Source organism: Carcharhinus amblyrhynchos, chromosome 6 (genome assembly GCF_965287045.1).
Source record: "Carcharhinus amblyrhynchos chromosome 6, sCarAmb.v2.hapA, whole genome shotgun sequence".
NCBI classification, from domain to species: domain Eukaryota; kingdom Metazoa; phylum Chordata; class Chondrichthyes; order Carcharhiniformes; family Carcharhinidae; genus Carcharhinus; species Carcharhinus amblyrhynchos.
In genome coordinates, this window is record NC_137329.1 from 110,145,910 (window position 1) to 110,170,156 (window position 24,247).

The window sequence follows — 24,247 nt, forward strand, 5'->3', positions numbered from 1 at the left end:
TTCGTCCGGGGCTTATTTGATTTAATGTATGAGGTCTGAGTTTGAATGGCAACAACAACAGCAACAATATTAACTGTAAGGGCAACAGTAACAAAGTATGCTGGAAATTTTGGTCGTGTTATAATTATACACAGATGTAGGTCAGAAAGGCTGCAGTGAGTCGTGATCTGTCCTCACAGTCGTGAGATGTGACCTGATAATTCTTGTGTTAATCAAATCAGGTTAGTTGTTTTTACTATACTAGACATACCAGAGCCATTACTATCATATATGGTGAAATTATTCACATGCAGTTTGATATTTGGGAATTGTTTACGAGTAACTCCATTGGCTGTAATCGAGCATTGTGATCAGTTACTGGTGATATCATTGACTGAGTGCCAGAGAACTTTCTGGAGAGATTTTGGATAAAAAGAAATGTTTGAGTCTTTGTCTTCAGTGAAAACTCGAGAATCACCTTTGCAAAGTGTACCCTGGAGTCATCTTCAGAGGAGACAAAGACTACGAGGGAAGATGTACATCAGAGAGCAGCATGGGTGGTTCCCTGTTTTCAGCTCAAAAGCTTTGAGTTTAAGTTAGAATTGGAGGGTTTAAGTTAAATGAGTTAAAACAGCTGATATGAGTTACATGAGTGAATGGTTAGCACTGCTGCCTCACAGTGCTAGGGGCCTGGGTTCAATTCCTGGCTTGGGTCACTGTCTGTGTGAAGTTTGCATGTTCTCCCGTGTCTGCGTGGGTCTCGTCTGGATGCTTCGGTTTCCTCCCACAGTCCAAAGATTTGCGAGTTTGGTCGATTGGCCATGGTAAATTGCCCTTTAGTCTCAGTGGGTTTAGCTAGGTTAAATGTATGGGTTATGGGGATAGGGCTTGGGTGGGATTGTGGTCAATGCAGACTCGATGGGCCAAATGGCTTCTGCCTGCACTGTAGAATTCTATGAGTCTATGATTCTATGATTTTTGGTACCTAAAGTATTGAATAAAGAGAGATGTTTTGTTTAAGTGAATTTGAGATGACTCCTGTCCTTTGGTTTGTCATACTAAGAGAAATACCTGGGGAGAGATTAAATTTACAGTCAGATAATAGTTCTCATTTTAACAATTTATTCATTTTTGCCTGAAGGTTGGGGGATGGATGCCCTGCAGTTTGACATTTTATGCAATTACATCTTTGAAAGGCTTGATGCGAGGTTTAATGCAAAACTTAATAATTTTTGCAGAATTGTACAGATAGAGAAATGAGACTGCCAATGCTACCTTTTGCACTCTGTAACATTGAAAGATAACCAGTACAGGAGAAGAGCTTTTCATGTACGTGAGGCAATTATGTTTGGAGATCTCTCCTTTGGCAGGTATAGTGCGAGTTGCAGATATTGTCCAAATCCCTACTTGCTGGATGTCCCTTCTACAGTAGGGCCTAAAAATAGATCCAAAGAGCGGGAGATCGGCAATGGCCAATAATGGGTTGGAAAAGTGGAGTTGAGCCTACTGACGGCAATGGTGGCTTTTCCTGTCATATAGTGCGGCATTTAGTTCCAAATATTGTTGTCCACGGGTTTCACGCTGTTTCACTGGTGGGACAGCCTCTGATTCACCTGCTCTGCAATCATCTCCATATTGCAATCATGGGGGTGTCACACTTAAGTTTCCCCAGTGCACAGCAGCCACATCTTGCAGGAAGTGATGGCTGTCAGGGAATCTACATCAAAATTTTCCAAAGGCTCCCTGGAGAAGCTCCTTCATGCTGTAGAGAGCCTCTGCGATAGCATCCACCTTTACTCAGGACAGAAACAAGGTGACAAGCCCATCATGGGGAGTGGTGGCAGTGGTCGTCAGTGCCAACGCTCTGCAGAAGTGCGGTACAGGGAGAGGACGAGTGATCTCCTCTGTTCTGCCAGGGTAAGTCACTCTTCTCATCACTGCCAACTTATACCCTATCACACATTCACAGGGATCTCCCTCATTGCCAGCTCAAGGGACATCACCACTCGTTCTCCCACACACATCTTCATCTCCCCTGCATGTCCTCTTCACCTCACTGCTCCCACTCACCAGCCATAAATACCAGGCATCCTTACCATCCACCGGGGAGGGCATCAACCACTCCTGTGTTGATCGTGAGGTCAGCAGTGAGAAACCAAGTGAGGATCTCGCACTGCATCAGACTCTCCAGCTGTGGGTCATGTCTCCTTTTTCTCAGAGCCTTGACACGCACTAATAAACTCTCCTTTCTTTCACAGGCACATCTGGGAAGCAGCCCAGAGAGTTCACCAGCCAGGTCCTTGACTCCAGCCCCTGCTGCAGCACAGAGGAAGGACGCACTGACCCCAAAATAGAAGATCCATCACAGCGCTCACCCATGCAGAGACGCACAGCTCAATCAGACCTAGTTCTAGAACAGACGCAGAGTCACAGTCTGGTGAACAAGTCACACAAGCAGTTCCATGGCAGGGAGAGGCAGGAATATCCCGGGGTATGGGCACTCAAAGGATTGCTGGAGACCAGGGATCTGCTGAGTTCCAGTCACATGACGAGACTCTGGACTAGGTCATGCCTCAGTTGCTGGAGCTCCAAAAGCAAGCTCTGGAAAATCAGGAAGGGATGTCTGGGACAGTTCATAGAATCATAGAATCCTACAGTGCAGAAAGAGGCCCTTCAGCCCATCGAGTCTACACCGAACACAATCCCACCCAGCCCTATCACTATACCCCTACGTATTATACCCACTAATCCCTGTAACCTACGCATCCCTAGACACCAAGGGGCAATTTCTTAGCGCGGCCAATCAACATAACCCGCACATCTTTGGACTGTGGGAGGAAACCAGAGCACCTGGAGGAAACCCACGCAGACACGAGGAGAATGTGCAAACTCCCCACAGACAGTGACCCAAGCCGGGAATCGAACCCAGGACCTTGGAGCTGTGAAGCAGCAGTGCTAACCACTGTGCTACCATGCTGCCCAAATCATGGATTGAAAGACTACATGGTTACATTCCCCCCCTTTCCACTCCCTTCCAGGGGTTAGCAGGAAAAATAAGTGGAGTTATGGGGATAGGGCCTGGGTGGGATTGTGGCCAGTGCCGATTCGATGGGCCAAATGGCCTCCTTCTGCACTGTAGGGATTCTATGGATTCTAACAGGGCATGACAGAGAGTAGGCTGCCTCCACCTCCACTGTGGATGTTGGGGGTTTACCCAGCGACAGGGTTAGAAAGGTTAAGAAGCTTTAGTTGCACTGTGTGGGCACAGATGTTACATACTTGTACATAATGTTCACCTCTATAAATAAACTCTCACTAATTGCACCCTTTCTGTGACTCCATATTCTGATGAGTTGTGTTTCTCTATTCCTGCCTCATTCCTGCACCAGGTAAAGGCAGGGTTGTTCAGTCCAGGGCTTCCTCCATGTGCTTTGTGCAAGGTTTCCAGCAAATTGGTGGCGTTCCTTCACAGTGGCTAAACGCATGCCTGTATCTGGGTGGGAATGCCGATATCTCCCACAATGTACAGGGCTAGCGTCACACAATCCAATCACTGTCTGTGTGTGCTCTCCACAACTTTGAGGTGCAGCTGGACTCCCAATACATCTGCAGCGATCTCACTGTCGTTCTTCTCTCTTACAATCAAGGGAGGAGAAAAATAAGATATAAATGGAAGTGTCTCGTTTGCAGGAGGCAGAGGCAGAGCTGTAAAGAGGAAGGTATCCGCTGCACATGCAGAGGATGATCCCAAACATTCCTTATGTTCTCCTCACTCCTCAATATCAGAGGGAGAGATGCTTGACAATTGGCATTTGTTTCCGAAGGATGAATCTTTCCTCACTCATTGTCAGAAGCTGTCTTTCAGCCATTGGCTTATGCCCTGGCACCACATGTATGCCCAGTCATTATTATGCATTCTGCTTTGGTAACACCTCACACTACCCTTGCCCAACACCACATGACTGAGTGGCTACAGCTTTGGCCACTCTACTGCACACTGATCTCAGGGGCAGTCATTGTCCACAGCTTCCCCAAGGCCTCAGACTCAACCTGATCTATGGCAGCATTTGTCAATAGGCACTTCAGCCCACAATCAAGGGTGAGGAGCTGTCTCCTCGGGCAGTGTGCTGTAGCCAACTCTAAGGCGTACAGTTGCTTGCCCACAGTCAATGGTGCAGGTACATCGTGGCAGTCAGTAATTTTGGAAGTCAGTGCACCAAAAGTTAAATGCTGAGCAGCAGTCAGTGTCACTCACACACATCAGTGATGCACGAGTGGACCATTGGAAGTGGTAACATGGCCGAGTAGTCTGAGGCACTGGATTAAGATTCCAGTCTCTGTGGAGGTGTAGGTTCGAATCCCATAGCTGCTAGAATTGGTTTGGGAGGCACAGTGGTTAGCAATGCTGCCTCACAACTCCAGAGGTCCAGGTTCGATTCTCAGCTTGGATCACTGTCTCTGTGGAGGCTGCACATTCTGAGTGGGTTTCCTCCAGGTGCTCCAGTTTCCCTGGACAGTCCAAAGATGTGCGGGTTAGGTGCAGTGACCATGTTAACTTGCCCCTTAGTGTCCCGGGGTATGTTAGATAGAAGGATTAGTGGGGTAAATATGTAGGGTTATGGGGATGAGGTGGGATTGTTGCTGGTGCAGGCTCGATGGGCCAAATGGCCTCCTTCTAAACTGTAAGGTGTCTATGATTCTAAGTATCTACTTTACATCAAACTGAAGTGATTCTGGCTTCAGGCCCTTGCAGAATGTGAAGCTTAATTTGGACATGAAATTACTTTAGGCCTTTATGAACAGCATAAGATCATGTTGAGGCAGTTTGGCCATCAATACAAATGCTGAACCTGGAACTAATCCATTGTAAATAAATCATCCAAATCTATTAATATTAACCTTTACCATTACACATTGTGTATTGACACCCTGGATTGATTTGTGCCTTGTTCAGCTTTTTGCAGAGTTTGATATTTGGATAATTCAGGACCAAATATCATTTGCTAAACAAATATAGGTATCGACCTGCAATAATATCACTTGACTGACTGATTTCTTTCTCAAGTGAAGAAAGTAAGGTCCAGCTAGTCCCCTACTTCCAGCAGAGGGCTGGTCTTGAGGGAATCAGAGGTCAGAGTATAGGACTACAACCGCAGTGCCAATTCTCCAACCAGCAGTCACTTTGAGTGCACTCATTCAGTTTATCCTAAGCATGATATATTGATGGTCTAATCCCCTCCGTGACGGACCAACTATATTTAGCCTTATTTTACAGAGAGTAACTTATGCCAGTCCCTATTTTCTAACTTACACTTTTCCTATCAGAAACCAATAGAAAGTAGAGAAAACACAATTATAATTTAAAAATAATATTTGCTGAAATAAAAAAACAACAAATGCCAGAAATAGTCAATGGGTCTGCCAAGATCTGAAAGCAGAAACGACAGGCTGACACTTTGGATGGATATTCTTCAATTCTAACATAGAATCCCACGCAAAACATCAACCTGTCCATTTCTGAAATGCTCATAGTTGATATTTTATTGCTGGTGTCCAGACGGTACTGTAAGCTGTTGCTACAGACTTTTGTTTGCCATTTTAACAATACCCTTTTCCTCCGTCTTATATAATTTTTAAATATCCCAAACATTTACAGCCTCAATGCTCCCTTCTCCCCTTCACCCGCCATCCCACTATGGGTCGTCCGCCTCTTGTTGTTCAATCTGCTCCATCTTATTGCAAATTCTCCCAGCGACTGTATTTCTCTCACTTAATTCACTTCCCTCTCTTTAGTTCTGATGAAGAGTCTAGCAGACTTGAAATATTAACTCTGGTTGGAATATGACCACCGTTCATGCCAGCGGGATTTTCCCATCAAGTTCTCTGATCTCGCTGCAGTGGGAGTGTGGCATGAACGGCTTGCACCCTCTGTCTTTCTCTCCCTACAGATGCAGTCCGTCCCACTGCATTGTTCCAGCGTTCTTCGTTCTTCATCCATACTCATTGCTGTGCTGGAGGGATGCCCATTCCCTCACAACATCCATGATCAACCTCCATACATTGCCACTCCACTTACCCCTTCCAACTCAGCACTTCACCTTCAGGCTATTGTTGGCTTGGCAAACAGTTGGATTTTTATAGCTTCAAATCGTGGGGCAGCCTCTCAAGATGGGACAGGTGCTGTTGGCTTGTCTCATTTATTGAAAGGAGACCACATGCTGAATTTTTGATGGCTTCAGATCGATTGGTTTGTAGGGTGAGTGGGGGGGGGCGGTGCGCAGTGGTGGAGGGTTGGGGGCGGGGGGGAGGAGAATGGGCGCAATGGGTGGTTGCAGTGTCCGACCTGAGCTGATTCAAGGACACAGAAGCAGAGCTCAACTGAATTTCTCCGCTGTAATCATAGAATCCCTAAAGTGCAGAAAGAGACCATTTAGCCCATTGAGTCTGCACTGACAACAATCCCACTTAGGACCTGATCCTGTAACCCCACATACTTATCTCGCTAATCCCTCTAACATACGCATCCCGGGACACTAAGGGGCAAGTTAGCATGGCCAATGCACCTAACTCGCACATCTTTGGACCATGGGAGGAAACTGGAGCACCCAGAGGAAACCCACACAGACACGAGGAGAACTTTCAAACTTCACACAGACAGTGACCCAAGCCGAGAGTCAAACCTGGGTCCCTGGAGCTGTGAGGCAGCAGTGCTAAACACTATGCCACTGTGGTACAACCCACTGTCATCAACTCAAAAGTAATCACTTGCCAGCAGCAGACATTCTTAAATGTTAGTAAGTGTAACAAAAGTTGCAAATGGGAAAAGGGAGCAATGATGCTGAAACTCTGAAATAAAAATGTCAAATTAAACGGCAAGAAAATGGTACATCTAAAAGCAGAGAGGCTAGTGAACTGTCAGAACCTGAAAGGGAAAGTGCTCTTTCCAGCACCAGCCAAAACTGAACAATGCAGGACAGTACAATAGGTGAAAGTAGCAGAACAATGTACTAAATGCCATGAGAAGCTACTGATGGCAGGGAGTGGATTTAAAAGAAATAACTAAAGGACTTGCATTTATATAGCACTTCTCACAATCCTAGGTTGCTTCCAACTGCCTGACAGGCAATTATATTCACTGTCATGATGTAGTGAATAAGGATGCCGACTGCATAGTGCAAAGTCCTGCAAACTGTAATGACTAGATGACCTGTTTTAGTGCTGTTGCTTGAATGATAAATATTGGTCAAGAACTGTAAAGGGATGGCAGAGTGATTAGCACAGGGCCTCATCGCACCAGGGACCTGGATTTGATTCCTGGCATGGGTAACTGTCTGCGTGGAGTTTGCATGTTCTCCCCGTATCTGTGTGCGTATCTTCCAGATGCTTTGGTTTCCTCCCACATTGCACAAATGTGTGGGTTAGGTTGATTGGCCATGCTAAATTGCTTCTTTGTGTTAGGGGAATGTCAGGGAGATTATTAGGGTAAATATATAGGGTTGCGGGGATGAAGCGTGGGTGGGATTATTGTTGGTGCAGGTATGATGGGCTGAATGGCCTCCTTCCACACTGTAGGGGTTCTATGATTCTAACACTGCTGTTCTTCAAATTAGTATCATGGGATCTATTACGTCCACTTTTAGACACAAATGGGACCTTAGTTTGGTATCTCATAGGAAAGACAACACTCCTGACAGTGTGGCATTTCTTCAGTACTGCACTGAAGCATCAGCATACATTCTGTGCTCCAGTGAGTAGAGTATGACTTGAACTTAGAGCCCTTTGTCACAGAAGCAAATATACTACCACTGAACCAAGGTTGGCAGCTCAGAAGATCGGAAGAGTTGAAAATTATTAGGCATCTTAATGGCTTCTACCATTATAGGCTGAGGTTTAGTGAACATCTAGGAGCACTCTGTTGAATTCCTGATGTTGGTTTCTCTACGGTTTGTTTCTTCAGCAATAAAGGGGAATTATATGCATAGAATGGCTGAAGCTGCAAACACACACAGTATGCCTCGAATGTCATCCATTAATGAATGGGACCTGAGTATATATGCAGTGGTGACATGACATGCGGGTATGCCTACGTTATAGTACGGCAGGTAACAATGTATTATTAGACAGATGTTAAAATTCACTGAGGAATGGACCTCCCCTTATTAAACACTGACTCCAGGTATCATGGTGGCACAGTGGTTAGCACTGCTACCTCACAGCGCCAGAGACCTGGGTTTGATTCCTGGTTTGGGTCATGCCTGTGCAGAGTCTGCACATTCTCCCGTGCCTGTATAGGTTTCCTCCAGGTGCTTCAAAGATGTGAAGATTAAGTAGATGGGCCATGTTAAATTGCTCCTTCATGTCAGGGGGGGCTAGCTAGGGTAAATGCATGTGATTATGGTGATAAGGCTTAGGTGGGATTGTGGTCGGTGCAGACTCAATGGGCCAAATGGCCTCCTTCTGCATTGTAGATTTCTATGATCATACCAGCATTTTAACATAATTTCAATGTCGATGCCATTTCACTTTACAGCTTCTAAAGTTGCAGGGCAAACATACCACTAAATGTTCGGATAGTTGTGAACATAGTTCAAATAAAAATATCTTGCTATAATTACTCTGTCCTTAAAATGTGCTGATGTTCATGAATGTAACAGGAGGGAAATGTGAGCATTGTGGCAGAAATGAATAGTAACTGGGTCCTTAATCAGCAAAGATGAGCCATTATTTTATAACAGCAGTGTAACAATGGTTGGCTTCTTTTTAACAAGTCTCTACATAGATTTTTATTTATTCCAGAACAAAACATTCAATTATTTTCTTGTATGTTGGCAGGCACACATGAATGTTTGCCAACCCTGACTTATGTCAATTTCTTAACTGTTTTTTGGGCGTTACCAATTTTATTATATATTCAGCAAAAGATTTACACAAAATGTTGCTGCATAGAAATCCTCTCAGACATATCTGTCATTTTGGTGAGTTGAGCACTTACGCACGCACTTGTCTCAATGGGTTCCTTCACTTCTCTAACTTTATAAGAATGCACACATTTATTTAACTAAGGCCTTGAAAATCACAGCTCAGCGATTGTTGGATTATAAGGCTTTGGGGAAGCCACACTGGAGTATTGTGTAAAATTTTGGTGTTCTTGGCTAAGGATGGGAGGTTAGTTAGGAAGGTTCAGTCGCTAGGTATACATGGAGAGGTAGTAAATGGGATTAGACATTGGCTCAATGGAAGAAGCCAGCAAGTGGTGGTGGAGGATTGCTTCTCTGAGTGGAGGCCTGTGATGAGTGGTGTGCCACAGGGATCAGGGCTAGGTCCATTGTTGTTTGTCATCTATATCGATGATCTGGATGATAATGTGGTAAATTGGATCAACAAATTTGCTGATGACACAAAGATTGGAGGTGTAGTGGACAGGTTTTCAAAGCTTGCAGAGGGATTTGGACCAGCTAGAAAAATGGGTTGAAAAATGGCAGATGGAGTTTAATGCAGGCAAGTGTAAGGTATTGCACTTTGGAAGGACAAACCAAGGTAGAACACACAAGGTAAATGGTAGGACACTGAAGAGTGTAGTAGAACAGAGGGATCTGGGAATACAGAAACATAATTCCCTAAAAGAGGCGTCACAGGTAGATAAGGTCATAAAGAGTGCTTTTGGAACATTGGCCTTTATAAATCAAAGCATTTATAAGAGTATAAGAGTTGGAATGTTATGGTGAGGTTGTATAAGATATTGGTGAGGCTGAATTTAGAGTATTGTGTGCAGTTTTGGTCACCTAATTACAGGAAGGATATTAATAAGGTTGAAAGAGTGCAGAGAAGGTTTACAAGAATGTTGCCGGGGCTTGAGAAACTGAGTTACAGAGAAAAATTGGATCAGTTAGAACTTTATTCCTACAGCGTAGAAGAATGAGGGGAGATTTGATAGAGATGTATAAAATGATGATGGATATAGATAGAGTGAATGCAAGCAGACTTTTTCCACCGAGGCTAGGGGAGAAAAAAACTAGAGGGCATGGGTTCAGGGTGAAGGGAGGAAAGTTTAAAGGAAATATTGGGGGGTGGGGGGGGGGGGTGGTCTCTTCACACAGAGAGTGGTAGGAGTGTGGAATGAGCAGCCAAGTGGGTGGCACAGTAGCATAGTGGTTAGCACTGCTGCTTCACAGCTCCAGGGACCTGGGTTCAATTCCCAGCTCAGGTCACTGTGTGTGTGGAGATTGCAGATTCTCCTCATGTCTGTGTGGGTTTCCTCCAGGTGCTCCGGTCTCCTACCACAGTCCAAAGTTGTACGGGTCAGGTTGATTGGCCATGTTAAAATTGTCCCTTAGAGTCCTGGGATGTGTGGATTAGTGGGTAAAATATGTAGTGATATGGGGGTAGGGCCTGGGACTGTGGTTGGTGCAGACGCGAAGGGTCTCTTTCTGCACTGTAGGATTCTATAAAGTGGTGAATGCAGGCTCACTTTTAAAATTTAAGAAAAAACTTGGACAGGTACATGGATGAGATATAGTCCAGGTGCAGGTCAGTGGGACTAGGCAAAAAAATGGTTCAGCACAGCCAAGAAGGGCCAAAAGGCCTGTTTCTGTGCTGTAGTGTTCGATGGTTCTATGGATGTCCTTGCTATCAAGAAAGTTCAGTGAAGGCTTACCAAGCTGATACCTGGGATGGCAAATCTATCCTGTGAGAAGGGAAAAACTAAGACGGTTAGAATTATATTCATTGGAGTTTAGAAGAATGAGTGGGGATCTCATAAAAACTTATAAAATTCTAACAGGATTAGACAGAATAGATTCAGAAAGAATGTTCCCAATGGTGGGGGAGGTCCAGAACTAGAGGTTATAGCTTGAGGATAAGGGGTAAACCTTTTAGATCTGAGGTGAGAAATTTCTTCATAAAGGGGATGGTGAATTTGTGGAATTCACCACCACAGAAAGTAATTGAGGCCAAAACATTTCAAGAAGAAATTAGATATAACTCCTGGGGCTAAAGGGATCAAAGGATATGGGGGGAAGGTGGGATCAGGATATTGAATTTGATTATCAGTCATGATCATAATGAATGACGGAGCAGACTTGAAGAGCTGAATGGTCTTCTCCTGCTTCTAGTTTCTATGCATGAGGAGCACTGTGATTTGGGATGTTTTTTATGCTTACCGTGCAAATTATTGGCAAGGCAAATAAATAGAAATGTGATGCTAATGAGACATCTAGAGCCTCCCGAATGTTAAGCCTAGAGATCTTAAGTCAAGTTTAAGATTAGGGAAAGAAACAGAGCAAACAGTAGTATTGGATTCAAATTCAAATGGGACGAAAAATAAAGAGAGGAAAGCATAGAAAAACAATGCAACATTTAAAATCTATTTTCTATGTTTCCAAACTGTGGAACACCTCCAGGAACATGTTACCTGTGGGAGTGAATCTTCACAAATTCACTGTCAGGATCATAAATTATATCATCAACACCATTGTAGCATTGGTTACCAACCCTAAATGACTGAGGTTAATTTGTATGCAGTGAGGCTCAGGGAGAGATTGATACTCTTTACATTTTTCAGGGTAAGAATTACCCAGCAACTTGCAGTGAATGGAACAAAAAACAAAGAATAAAGAACAGTACAGCACAGGAACAGGCTCTTCGCCTCTAAAACTGTGCACCGATCATGATGCCTGCCCAAAGTAAAACTGTGTGCGCTTACAAAGTCCATATCCTTCAATTCCCATCCGATTCATGCATTTGTCTAGATGTCCCTTAAATGCCGCTATCATACCTGCTCCCACCAGCCCTCCAGGCAGCGTGTTCCAGACATTCACCACCCTCTGTGTAAAAGACCTGCCTCGCACATTTCCCTTAAACTTTTCTCCCACGCACCTTAAATCTATGTCTCATAGTACGTGACTTTTCTACCCTAGGAAAGAGTAAGAAGTTTCATCACGCCAGGCTAAAGTCCAACAGGTTTAGTTGGAATCGTGCTGCTCCTTCCTCAGGTGAATCTGTCAATATGTACGATCTTCTTGGAGATCCTCTCCACTTTGAGCCAGTGGTTTGCAGTGCTGATCTGGAGATGCTGGCATTGGATTGGGGTGAGTTCCTCAGGAAGGAGCAGCGCTCTGAAAGCTCGCGATTCCAAATAAACCTGTTGGACTTTAATCTGGTGTTGTTGGACTTTTTATTGTTCCCACCCCGGTCCAACAATGACACTCCTACATCTTGACTACCCTAGGAAAGAGCATCTAACCACCCATTCTGTCCATGCCACTCATCATCTTGTCAACCTCCAAGGGGTAGCCTCTCAACCTCTGTGGATCCAGTGACAACAAACCCAGATTATCCAACCTCTCCTCATAGATCATAGCTTATCTCCTCCTGGTCGCCAGTTGCTCTTTCTCCCCTAACCACACTAATAATTGTAGGCACCGTGAATTCTGTTATTTCTCCAGTAATTTCTGAGAGCGTATTTCAACTTTCACTTCCTTGGGATTTTTGGCAAATGCAAATCCCCCGAATTATTGGGATTGCCCTTGCTGTGACTTCAGCTACAATCTACAACGATTATTAAAACGTGACACTTTTCAGCACAGCTTTCAAGCGTGACTGTCCGCCACACTTTAGAAAGTGTTCGCCACAACTGGAGGGTCGAATTTCCAGCCTGGTTAGAATTAGGTGAGCAGGGCTACCAGTACAGGTCAATATACCTCTATGAAGCTGTCTGCCCTTTCGCTATCACACAGATCCAATAACTGCGACACCCAATATCCCATTCCCACTGCTGCTGCCGGAGACCTGGCTAAAATGTGAAACTTACATGTTTGGTTGGACAATCCACAGGGTGCCCTCCACTTGCCAATTTCAGCTAACTTTCAAGCGGGGGACGTTCGACCTCTGCAACCAACATTCCCGAAACGCCTCCTTCAAATCAAAAATTCCATTCCACCGATGGTTTACTTATTAATCGTGACCCTCTGAATGCCGGAGATGCCGAGTAAGTGGCTTGGCACAACTCTCCACTTTAGAAAAAAAAACTTCCCTACCTGTTTAAAAAAAAATCAACAAGAAACAGTGCCGAGTCCTTTACCCTTTCAAAATCACGACATGAATTCGAAAAGCAAGAATGCAAATATTGTTCCCCAATCACTCACACAAAAAGACTCATGTTGTAAGTAACTCATTCCAATGAAACAGTGAGAGCCGGTGTTTAGCAATAACACTGGAATGTTTGAATAATACTTGACTGCACAATAATACTCTACTTCCACAATCGAAAGTTTACCTTCAATACAGGAGGCTTAGTTTCATAGAGTGTTCCATTTGTCACACTGGCTTTGCTTTCTCTTGCATGTGCTGGGAACTCCTGTTTGCTTCTCGTCTTAAGTTCTAGTTGTCAAAGAAAGTTACTTTTGCGAAAAAATCAATCCTGTGCATGTGTGTGTTGTTGGTTACCGAAATGAAAGGCAAGTTCTTGGCAGTGAGAGTTAGTGCTTGCCGGTCGCTATCCAGTGACCCCTGCTGGAATAAAGCGGCGTGTGGATTTTGGGTAGGCATATGGGACACTTGCTTTTATCAGTCGTGGTATACTGGGTACAAGAGCAGGGAGGTAACGTTGGAGCTGTACAGAACACTGGTTAGGTCGCAGCTGGAGTACTGTGTGCAGTTCTGGTCATCTGATTTTAGGAAGGATGTGATAGCACTAGAGGAGGTACAGAGGAAATATGCCAGAGATGGAGCTATCAGTAGAGATTAGATAGGCTTGGAGTGTTTTCTCTTGAGCAAGAAAGGCTCAGGGGGGCGGGGGGGGGGGCATGATTGAGGTGTATACGATTTTGAGGAAAGGATGGAAAGGGTGAATCCGAAGCAGCTGTACCCCTTGGTTGAGGGGTCAATCACAAGGGGGCATAGTTTTAGGGTAAGGGGCAGGAGATTACGAGCGAATTTGATAAAAGAAACACTCAGAGGGTGGTGGGAATCTGCAATGCACTACTTGGAAGGTTTATTTGTTAGTCACAAGTAGGCTTACATTAACAATGCAATGAAGTTACTGTGAAATTCCCCGAGTCGCCACACTCTAGCGGCTTGTTCGGGTACTTGGAGGGACAATTTAGTATGGCCTGACAATCAGTCTAGAATGACAAGGTAGTGGAGGCTGGAAATCTTACAACCTGCAAGAGGTATTTGGATGAACACTTGAAATATCGTAGCATTCGAGGATAAGTGCTAGAAAATGGGGTTAGTGCGACTTTAGTGGTAGTTACTGTCAGTACAGACTTGATGGGCCAAAGGGCCTTTTCTGCATTGTATGACTCTAGTTTAAAGTTTGTTTATTACTGTCACAAGTAGGCTTACATTAACAATGCAATGAAGTTACTGTGAAATTCCCCGAGTCGCCACACTCTAGCGGCTTGTTCGGGTACTTGGAGGGACAATTTAGTATGGCCTGACAATCAGTCTAGAATGACAAGGTAGTGGAGGCTGGAAATCTTACAACCTGCAAGAGGTATTTGGATGAACACTTGAAATATCGTAGCATTCGAGGATAAGTGCTAGAAAATGGGGTTAGTGCGACTTTAGTGGTAGTTACTGTCAGTACAGACTTGATGGGCCAAAGGGCCTTTTCTGCATTGTATGACTCTAGTTTAAAGTTTGTTTATTACTGTCACAAGTAGGCTTACATTAACAGTGTAAAGAAGTTACTGTGAAAATCCCCTGGCCGCCACACTCTGGCTCCTGTTCGCGTGCCCAATGACATTCACACTCATGAGTGAGCGTGGCCAATGCACCTAACCAGCACAACTTTCAGATTCTCTGCCTCCATGAGAAGCGTGCAGTAACAGTTGCTGGGCTTCCAGATACACCCTACCTGAGGCCAGGGATCTACTCAGATGGAGGAAGGGGCCAGAAATGCCTGACTGATGAGGCAGTGAAGGACGACTGTCCCTCTTCATTATGCTGAAGTATCAGTCTGAACTGCCATATCTCCAAGTTCTGCTAAGACAACAAAATACAGAACAGTGTGTGCCTCCACCTCCCATACAGCTGAGGGAAGCTGACTCAACACAGAGTACCCTAGTTATGCCCACTTCCCAGAATGGTTACCCATTCACTAATAAGAGTTAATGACCCCCCTCCCCCCCCAATTAAAGTGATCAACACTTTGCAGTAATTTGAACATTGTTATGGTCTCCCTCTAGATCCCAATCCCAAACAATCTGCATTGATCCTACCTGCCACACAGTTGGGAAGAAGCCCAGATGTAGCAATGCTCTCCAACTGCAAGCTTTGCACAGTTAGAATGCACTGTGATTTGATAAAACATGTTTAGGAATCTACTCTCCTATAGCTAATCTCCAAATATATATGTGAATGTTCACTTAATTGTACAAATGTGAAGAAGCAATGACAATAATCAGCTTCAACTCTGGGCTATTGGATAGGTATTGATATGTGGAAGTGAATGTGCCCTTCATGAGAGTGCATGCTTATCATTGACAAGAACAACTTGCATATATACAGCACCGTTAACATAGCAAAATGCCCTAAGGTGCTTCCAGGGTGGAATCAGACAAATATTTTCAACTGTTTACCCACATTTGACCTCTCTCTTCCCACAGCCTGGAGGTGCCAACTTAGTGGGATACAGGCAATACAGATGAATAATTAGCATTGGTGAAATACAGAACACAAGAACTACAGTATTAGTGATTGCAAAGTCAGGCCACTTGACCCAACATGCCAGGGCTTATTGTTCACAGGAGATGACCTAACTGGTAAACATTTGACACGTTGTGGATAAAGTATGTGTTTTATCAAGTCAGGGTTTGATTGGAAACTCTGCCTGAACTGGAATGAATTTAGTTTGACTGCTTTTTGTTTCCTCAATTAAGAGGAACGTGGAGGTTATGCTCTGTGCTCACTTGTACAAAATCGGCAATCTGTCTGTCAATGCAAGACACAAAGGCAAGTCAGACACTATGTGGCATCTTAATAAGGACCATGCTGCTGCTTTATATTGTGGATTAGCACAGAAGAAGACCTTTTTTGTCTGTAAAATTTCAAGGAGCAATTGAAGCCCTCAATCTACTGTTTGCCTTTGATTGCACTCATTAGTCTGTTTAATATTCAATAAATTAGGTGAGTACTTTACAGCCAAAATTATGTTCATTCTCCCAGGTATCCAAGGTGAGGAAACCATGCGAAAGCAAGTGGCATGTCCAATAATTCTGATTGCAGGGATGAAGATTCTGTGCCTGGTGCTTGGATGAAAACTTTTATCTGGATGTTGGGCAAGTTAAGACACGCTCAAGTGATACTTCACATTTAATTATATTATATTAGTGAGGTTTGTTCATGTGAGAGATCTATACGGTGCTAAACCCGAGGAGTACATGTGAAAAAAAATAGCAAATGCAATAGCAACTCCTCATTCGATTCAGGAACCTGGAATTCCACAAGCACATCTGAGCACATTAATTAAGGTGTTAACACATATGGTTAAAAATTCACTCCATTATGCGTGTGCTAACATGAAGGCATATGATATTATTTGCCATCACTGAAGGGATAAAAGGAAACTTATTTCAGATATTTAAAGAAAGCCCTCTTTAACCATTGGATAACTGTGTGCTAATTTTGGTAGGTAACCACATAATTGCCCAAAGGGTAAAATCCCACACACACACACGCATTCTAAAACCTGAGCCTGTCACGCAAAATATGTCCAACTTGGAAGAAATTGCGATGTTAAAAATGATTTGTAGTTAACTGATATGACTCACATTCAGATTAATCATATTTGATTTGAAAGCTTATATGTTATAGCAATGCAGACTCGTGAAGCATATTTCAGTAAAGATTTCTGGCTATGGGCCTTTTGTCAGATTGCTCACTGCAAATACGATCTGATTTCAAAAGAAAACAAAAATTGGATGCTCAAAAATGCAGTGGGTGAAATTGCTGCCTGACAGCAATGTTTTTAAAGTTTGTTTATGACAAATTAATTTCTTACGTATGCATCCCAATCTTTATTTTGCTTCTTGTAAAATTATTTAAAGGCGAACAGGAATCTGTGCTTTATACTTCCTGGCTTGCTGTTCATGAGGGTGGCACGGTGGTACAGTGGTTAGCACTGCTGCCTCACAGTGCCAGGGACCTGGGGTTGATTCCTGGCTTGGGTCAGCGACTGTGAGGAGTTTGCACATTCTCCCTGTGTCTGTGTGGGTTTCTTCCGTGTGCTCCGGTTTCCTCCCACAGTCTGAAGGACATGCTGGTTAGGTGCATTGACCCAAACAGGCACCTTACTTGTGACTAAACAGTAAACTTTACTTTTATGAGAATTTTCAAATCTCATTGGCTGCTCAGCCTGATTGATGACTTGCCTGTTCCTGGATGTCAGAAATGTCCTCCAGTTGCCACCAGGAAGAAACTGACATTATATCACAGAAAAACCTGCGGGATCCTTGTAGATAGCTTTCTTCTTTACTGCAACTTAAGGGGTGTGATGTGCTGATTTTTTGTTATTTTAATAGAAACATAGAAATACAGCAAATAGGTGCGGGAGTAGGCCATTTGGCCCTTTGAGCCTGCACCACCATTCAATATCATCGTGGCTGATCATGCACTTTCAATATCCCACTCCCGCTTTCTTTCCACATCTTTCCTTGATCCCTTTATCCGCAAGGGCCACGTCCAGCTCCCTCTTGAATGTATAAGCTTTGGAAGCAGACTTTGCATCCTCTGCAATTCCAAATCTTCATCCCCTTAGGTCCCTGCCCTAATGGAGCTTCATACTCTCTGGTCACAGAGATCTTAGTTCACTGGGGCAGTGGTTTCCAAATTTTGGCAAAATAATTGAGCAGTAGCTGGAGCGGCATTATCACTGGACTAGTTATCCAGAATCCTGGGGACCCAGTTTGAATCTCACCAGGGCAGATGGTGACATTTGAATTCAATAAAAATTTGGAATTAAGAATCTACTGATGACCATGAAACCATTGCCAATTGTCACAAAAACCCATCTGGTTCACTCTTTCCCTTTAGGAGAGGAAACCTGCCATCCTTACCTGCTTTGGCCTTCATGTGACTCTATACCCACAGTAATGTGATTGACGCTTGAATGTCCATAGTGATGGGCAATGAATACTGGTCTATCCGGCCATGCACACATCGCTTGAAGGAATGAAAAAATGATGGACTTGGTCCAAGCTGGGAGACAAAAATGCAATTCCAACATGTGGAATGTAGAGTGGGCTGGTTGTCCTACCATGGAGGGGAGAGGGCATGGAAGACAGTTAAGAGCATTGCAAAGATTAGCAGGTGGATCAGGAATTACCAAGTCTGCTTCTGGGCTTCAGGTGAATTCAGCCTTGTGAAAGAGAGTGGGAGATATTAAAAAAACATAGTTAAGTGCTGGCTCCTGTGTAAGTGAGAAGTAGGCACACCCATCTGCAAGTCAGTGCCTGTTTCCTGAGAAGTATTCAGGTCATCCACACAGGTGTCTACTCACATACCAGAATTGATGGAAACTTTGCTTACCTGAGACCAAAGGACAGGTTTGCCAAGTCCTGATCAGATAGTTGCTCTATGCTGATAATGCAGCACTAGTATTCCATAATGCGGACACTGCAGTGACAAATGGATAGACTTTCTGACGTTGCTAAGAAGTGTAGTTTGACCATCAGCAACAAAAAGACAATGTCATGGTCTAGATCGTTGGCATACCATTATTATCAGCACTTGCAATGTGAGGCTAGAAGTTGTTGATGTGTTAGGGTATCAGATCAGAACTCCAAGGTATATTATAAAGCTAGACTAGATCCCAACATTTTTTTCTATTTTGACATCAGTGTGAGGTTAGGATGTTTTACACCAGGCATAATTCCACTGACAAACTAAGGAGTTTTTTTAAATCAAAACAAATTTTATTTAACAACATTGTTTAATTGTATCAAATGAAGTAGCTTAATCTCTAATAATTGAACTATACTTCGAATGAAAGGAAACAATTCTAATTTCTAACTTATCACTATATCAGTTCCAATTAAGCAATATTTCTCTTATTGACTTAAAACCCACTTTAAACACAGTTAGCAAAACCAAGCATATTGCTTTAACCTTTGTTAACAGCCTTGATTTTCCAGAGAGAAGTAATGAGATTCAGCAGCTTACAGGAGACCTCTGATTTCAAGCAGCTCCAATCAGCATTTGCTTTTTCTCAAATGAAAATGAAATTGATTCTCTGATACAAGCTTAGCTCCTCCCATTAATATCACATGATTCTGTCCCTTAATATCTAACTTACCTTCCATTACTTTAGTCAAAGAATACCCCACTAAGCCTTCTGCTCAATAAACACTGACATGGCTAAAATGAATAATTATCCTGCTTTCTTGACGTCTGCTGTATTCCTTCCCAGAAAAATCAACTGCTGTAACAAACCATATTAAAGATATCCATCTGAAACCTAAAATACATTAATAGCACAGTATCATTACAGTAGCTTCAAGATATCTAGGTTTCATGATCTGCCACTCAATGCTGGAATCACACATGGGAAAAAGCTGCCATTGTTATGTCCCAGCTGAGTATGAGAGCGTGGAAGAATAGTAACCTGTCTGAGAATGTCAAACTGCAGGCCTTTCAAGCCCAAATGCTCAGCACACTCCTCTACAGTAGTAAAAGCTGGCCACGCAGGAGAAAAAGCTGGACCGTTTCACCTTTGTGGCCTAAGACATATCCTTTGCATCCCTTGGCAGGTCAAAGTCACTAACTCAGAGGCCCTGGAGCATGCTAATTCAATTGCTATACACTCATTGCTAAGACAACAATGTCTGCACTAGCTCTGCCATGTTAATGATACGATAGATGATGGATTTATACTTTTACTAACAGAAGGGAGTTTGATTTAAACAGCTCTGATTTCTCCTCTCACCATCTGTCCGTAAACAGAAAGGTGTTTTGATATTAATTTCCCTCTTTATGAGCAATGGCATGTTTCTCAACCCCTTGACTTTGCTGTGATCCAATTTCTATGAATAACCCCATGTGATAGGGTGAATTCAGAGAGTTAGTTTATTTGCATACACTCAAACATGAGAGGAGGGTCTTCTTTTCACTCATACTGTAAAAGAATGGGGATGGAGAAAGAAAGATTTACAGGGCGAAGGTCACAGAGAAAGGAATTATAGTTTTGTGTGAATCCAGAGTCCAGAAACAAAGACCATTGGTTTATTCCTTCGCAGCTTGGCATGCTGAAAACTGATACTGGATAATTCACCTTTCCAATGCAGATGACTTCCATGGTGGGATAGGAAAGCAGAGATTAATTGTTTTAAAGTTTATTTATTAGCGTCACAAGTAGGCTAACATTAATCATGCAATGAAGTTACTGTGAAAATCCCCTAGTCACCACATTCCAGCGCTTATCGGACACACTGAGGGAAAATTTAGCATGGCCAATGAACCTAACCAGCACGTATGTCAGATTGTGAGAGGAAACTGGAGCACCTAGAGGAAACCCACACAGACACAGGGAGAACGTGCAGACTCTGCACAGACAGTGACCCAAGCCCGGAATCGAACTCGGATCCCTGGCACTGTGAGGCAGCAGTGCTAACCACTGTGCCACCATGCCACCTGGCCTTGTAGGCAATGGCATAGGTGTTCAGATGTTCTAGTAGAAACAGTGTAGATGAGGCCATGCATACAAACCTGGACAAGATCCCTTTTCTGAGCTGCTGCTTGGTAAGTGGAAGGTGGAAGATTAGTTTGCAATATAGCACCAGGGAGGTGGGGGTGGTGGGTGGTGGGCTGGCGGGTGGGGGGGGGATTGTGTCAGGGATGGTGGTGGAGTTTATCACTTGGCTCCCAGCTCTCTACTTTGGCTTTGACAAAGGATATACATTCCTTTACCTGGGCTCCGGATTGTTAAAGTTTTAAGAATTTGAAAGCAGGTTGCAGGGTGCTTTGTCCTAGCAGACCAATAAACTCTGGTGGACTGACCTGGCTCGTGAAAGGTGGATGGCCATTTCCTTTGAATTGGGTCTCTGCAGTCCACAGGGCTGTTTGCTCATCTTGAGAGGTAACAAGGTGTCAGTTTTTTGATACTGCCAGAACGTTCCTTTTGTTCAGGATCACATGTAATCATGGATGTAGCCTTTTAAAAGTTTTTGTCCAGTTTTTTAAATTTCAGAAATTAGTCAGGAGAATATCTATATATTTTATAAAAATATAGAGTGTGAGATTTTAACTCATTGACAATACTCAAAGGCTTTGGTGAGTTAACCCCTTTTTCAGGATCTCCTGGCATCCAGACCTTGGCAAACAAGATATGAAGATGACAAATATTAACATCGGCAACTGAAAGACAGTCGCTGATGGCCGTGACCTCTGGAGGCTGCCTGTTTGGAAGGGCTTTGGAAGAGGCGAGCAGAAATGAAATGTTCAGCTAGGTGAGAAGGAGATCCAGAGAAAACAGAGACTAATAAATTGTTCACCTTCTCAGCCCACTGTCTTTCGCTGCACCAAATCTGACAGAGATTGCCATGCCGGAGAAGGATTCCTGAGATAGACCAAGCAATGGTCAATGTAGCATCAGCATAAACTATCATCCTTTGAGACCAAAGGCTGACACTTCCATCATTACTTTTGTGGGTATTGTGCAGCGTAATTTCTAATGAGGTTCCATGATTTGCCCAAAGTGTTTGAGGACCACTGCACTAAGGCAACCTGCAATCTCATTTCACGAAGAGTAATTCCAGGCATGGGGTTTTGAGTTTTCCTCACATAACAAATTGAGACATGAAATCCATTGGGGTTACATTATAAATTAGAAATGCAATTGGAATAACACCATTCTGACACAGTTTTTTAGCATCTGAACTCCCAGAGCTTTTAAATCTCCATTTGGAGCCATGAGTGGCATCTTATCATTCATTCCACTATTAATTTTCAGAAGAGTCATTTGCTTCCCTCCCCTCGCTGATTTCCCCATCAGATACTTAAATGTCACATTTTGTTTTGGAGTTTCCTGGAGGTACCTGCAAGTTCAGTCCAGCCATCAAAATTCAGATGATGTCTTAAAATGTCTTTCTTTGTATCGCTGAGAATGTTCTATTTCACAGTGGGTTATGCATTGTGCTGGAATGAGGTCCCCCTGACTGAATTGACCTGCGGTGTCAAAAAAGGGCAAGAGTAATAAACTCCCAGGCAAATCAGAATCATTTGGCCATCTCCAGGTGATTTGGTTCAGAACAACGCCTGCTTTAGCTTCTAATTTATATTTTATAAATATATACAAGGCCAGATTCACTGCCAACTCAATTATTATGCGGACTTGACGGTCGGAACTGTCACAGGGGGATAATGAAAATGCAAGCAAAGACACAACACAATAAATAAATCATTGGTTTCATTGTAATGTGCCGAACAGCATTGCCATTCTTTTCTCCTTCAACTCAGCATTCCCTGAGCTTTTGACTCTGTACCATTACGATTGAATTTTGATTCAATTTTTATCACAACTGCAGGGCGGCACAGTGGCACAGTGGTGAGAACTACTGCCTCACAGCACCAGGGACCCTGGTTCTATTCCTGGCTTGGGTCACTGTCTGTGTGGAGCTTGCACATCCTCTCTGTGTCTGCATGGGTTTCCTCCGGATGCTCCGGTTTCCTCCCACAGTCCAAAGGTGTGTGGATTAGGTGAATTGGCCATGTAAATTGCCCCTTGGTGTCAGGGGACTGGCTAGGGTAAATGCATGAGGTTATAGGGATGGGGCCAGAGTGGGAATGTGGTCAGTATATATTTGATGGGCCAAATGGCCTCTTTCTGCACTGTAGGATTCTATGATTTATCATGTCACACCACTTTTATGAATCCTTCTTGCAGTTCTTCTCTAGCTGATCACCCATTGACCATTCCTGTTAGAAAGGGGATGAGGCAAGTGGGGACTTCCAGATGTGAAGTTAGTTGTAAGACAATATGCTTGGCTTTAGGAGCTTGGACCCTGGCCTATTCTAAACAATCTAGGCAGAAATTATTTTATGGGCTCCTGCTGCAGAGATATGTGTAATTGTGGCATATATCAGTAATTTGGTCATGAAATTCATCACACCAGGTTCATGCCCTGCATGATTCTTCTATCTATGCCGACAGTGCTTATTCACAGCTTGGATACCTGAGTCAGGGAAATTCATAGTAGTTCAGAGTACTGTTGACGTTTAATGAACCAACTCAGCTCAGAGAAGGGACCTTGAAAGTAATTGAGTGATGGAGCACTGTCTATTTCATAATGGTAACCAAGCCATTCCAGAATTCTTTATCAGTTCATTGCAATCCTGGTTGAACAAACAGCAGAATCTTACTAGAGTTCAGTGCTGGTCAGGCATTCTTTTAACCTGTTAAACACTTCTTGTACTTCAATGCACACAAAGGGTTGCCAAGGCCTGGGCACTAATTCTCTGAGTCTAGATAAACAGAATGCTTCCCAAAAAGAGGAGGATCTTTATATGGAGAAGTAGAGATTCTTTTTTGAAGGAATTTTCTGCAGCTTGTCATGAAGATTATTTAAACTGTTCATGATGTTATGAAACTTCACTGATGGTATGTGCGAGTGTTGCAACCTATGGTGCAGTTTCTTTTTCATAGGAGTGAGAAATATTTCTGGAAAAAGTAAGAATTCAGACCTCTCTTTCATTAAACAACAAATAAAAATATTTATTAAGGTAGAAGGAAGATAATAAAACACTGCAAAGAGCAATTCTATACTTGGGCAAATTAACAGTAATCACTTAATCTATCAAAGATCGAAAATCGAAAAGTGTGTTTCTTCCATAATCCTGAACTCTGCTGAGATCTCCACTTTCCAAACAACAATCATAATGGTCAAATCTAGCCAATGATTGTCACACCATACATCTTAAATGACCAAGACTTAGGAATGGTCTTTGGTTCAGCGAAGAGAATAATCTTTTGCACAAACTGACTTTCGTCTTCAGCACCTCATCTCTTGCTGAGCTGTTTTCTGAGGATGGTTTCCGTGTTCTTCTGCTGCCTTCAAGTCTCTGGCTGAAGTGGTTGCTGGGCATGGCAGTCTCTCTCTCTCTTATTGCTGCTTCTTCAACACCTCATTTGCATTTAAACTGCTTTCTGGTTCACAGCACTCTGACTGCTAATTGTATCAATTGTAAGGAACACCCTGTTCCCTATTCTTTCATTTTCCTTAGTTGCTGCCCAGACACGCTTTACAAAATACATGGCAATTTGAGCAAAAACGAC

General features: G+C 43.4%; 1 protein-coding gene across 2 annotated transcripts in view; it reads right to left on the reverse strand.

Moving 5' to 3' along the window:
- Positions 1-13,411, reverse strand: part of LOC145344212 (ras association domain-containing protein 9-like) — a 33,017-nt gene extending 19,606 nt beyond the window's left edge. The window contains exon 1 of one of the 2 annotated variants that reach the window (XM_080191183.1): positions 13,253-13,411. The gene's annotated coding sequence lies outside the window, so the exon portion shown is untranslated. Of the gene's footprint in view, positions 1-12,787; positions 12,868-13,252 lie in introns of those variants that run through there. The other variant, XM_080191184.1, reaches the window with a different exon arrangement.
- Between the last annotated feature and the right edge of the window lie 10,836 nt (positions 13,412-24,247).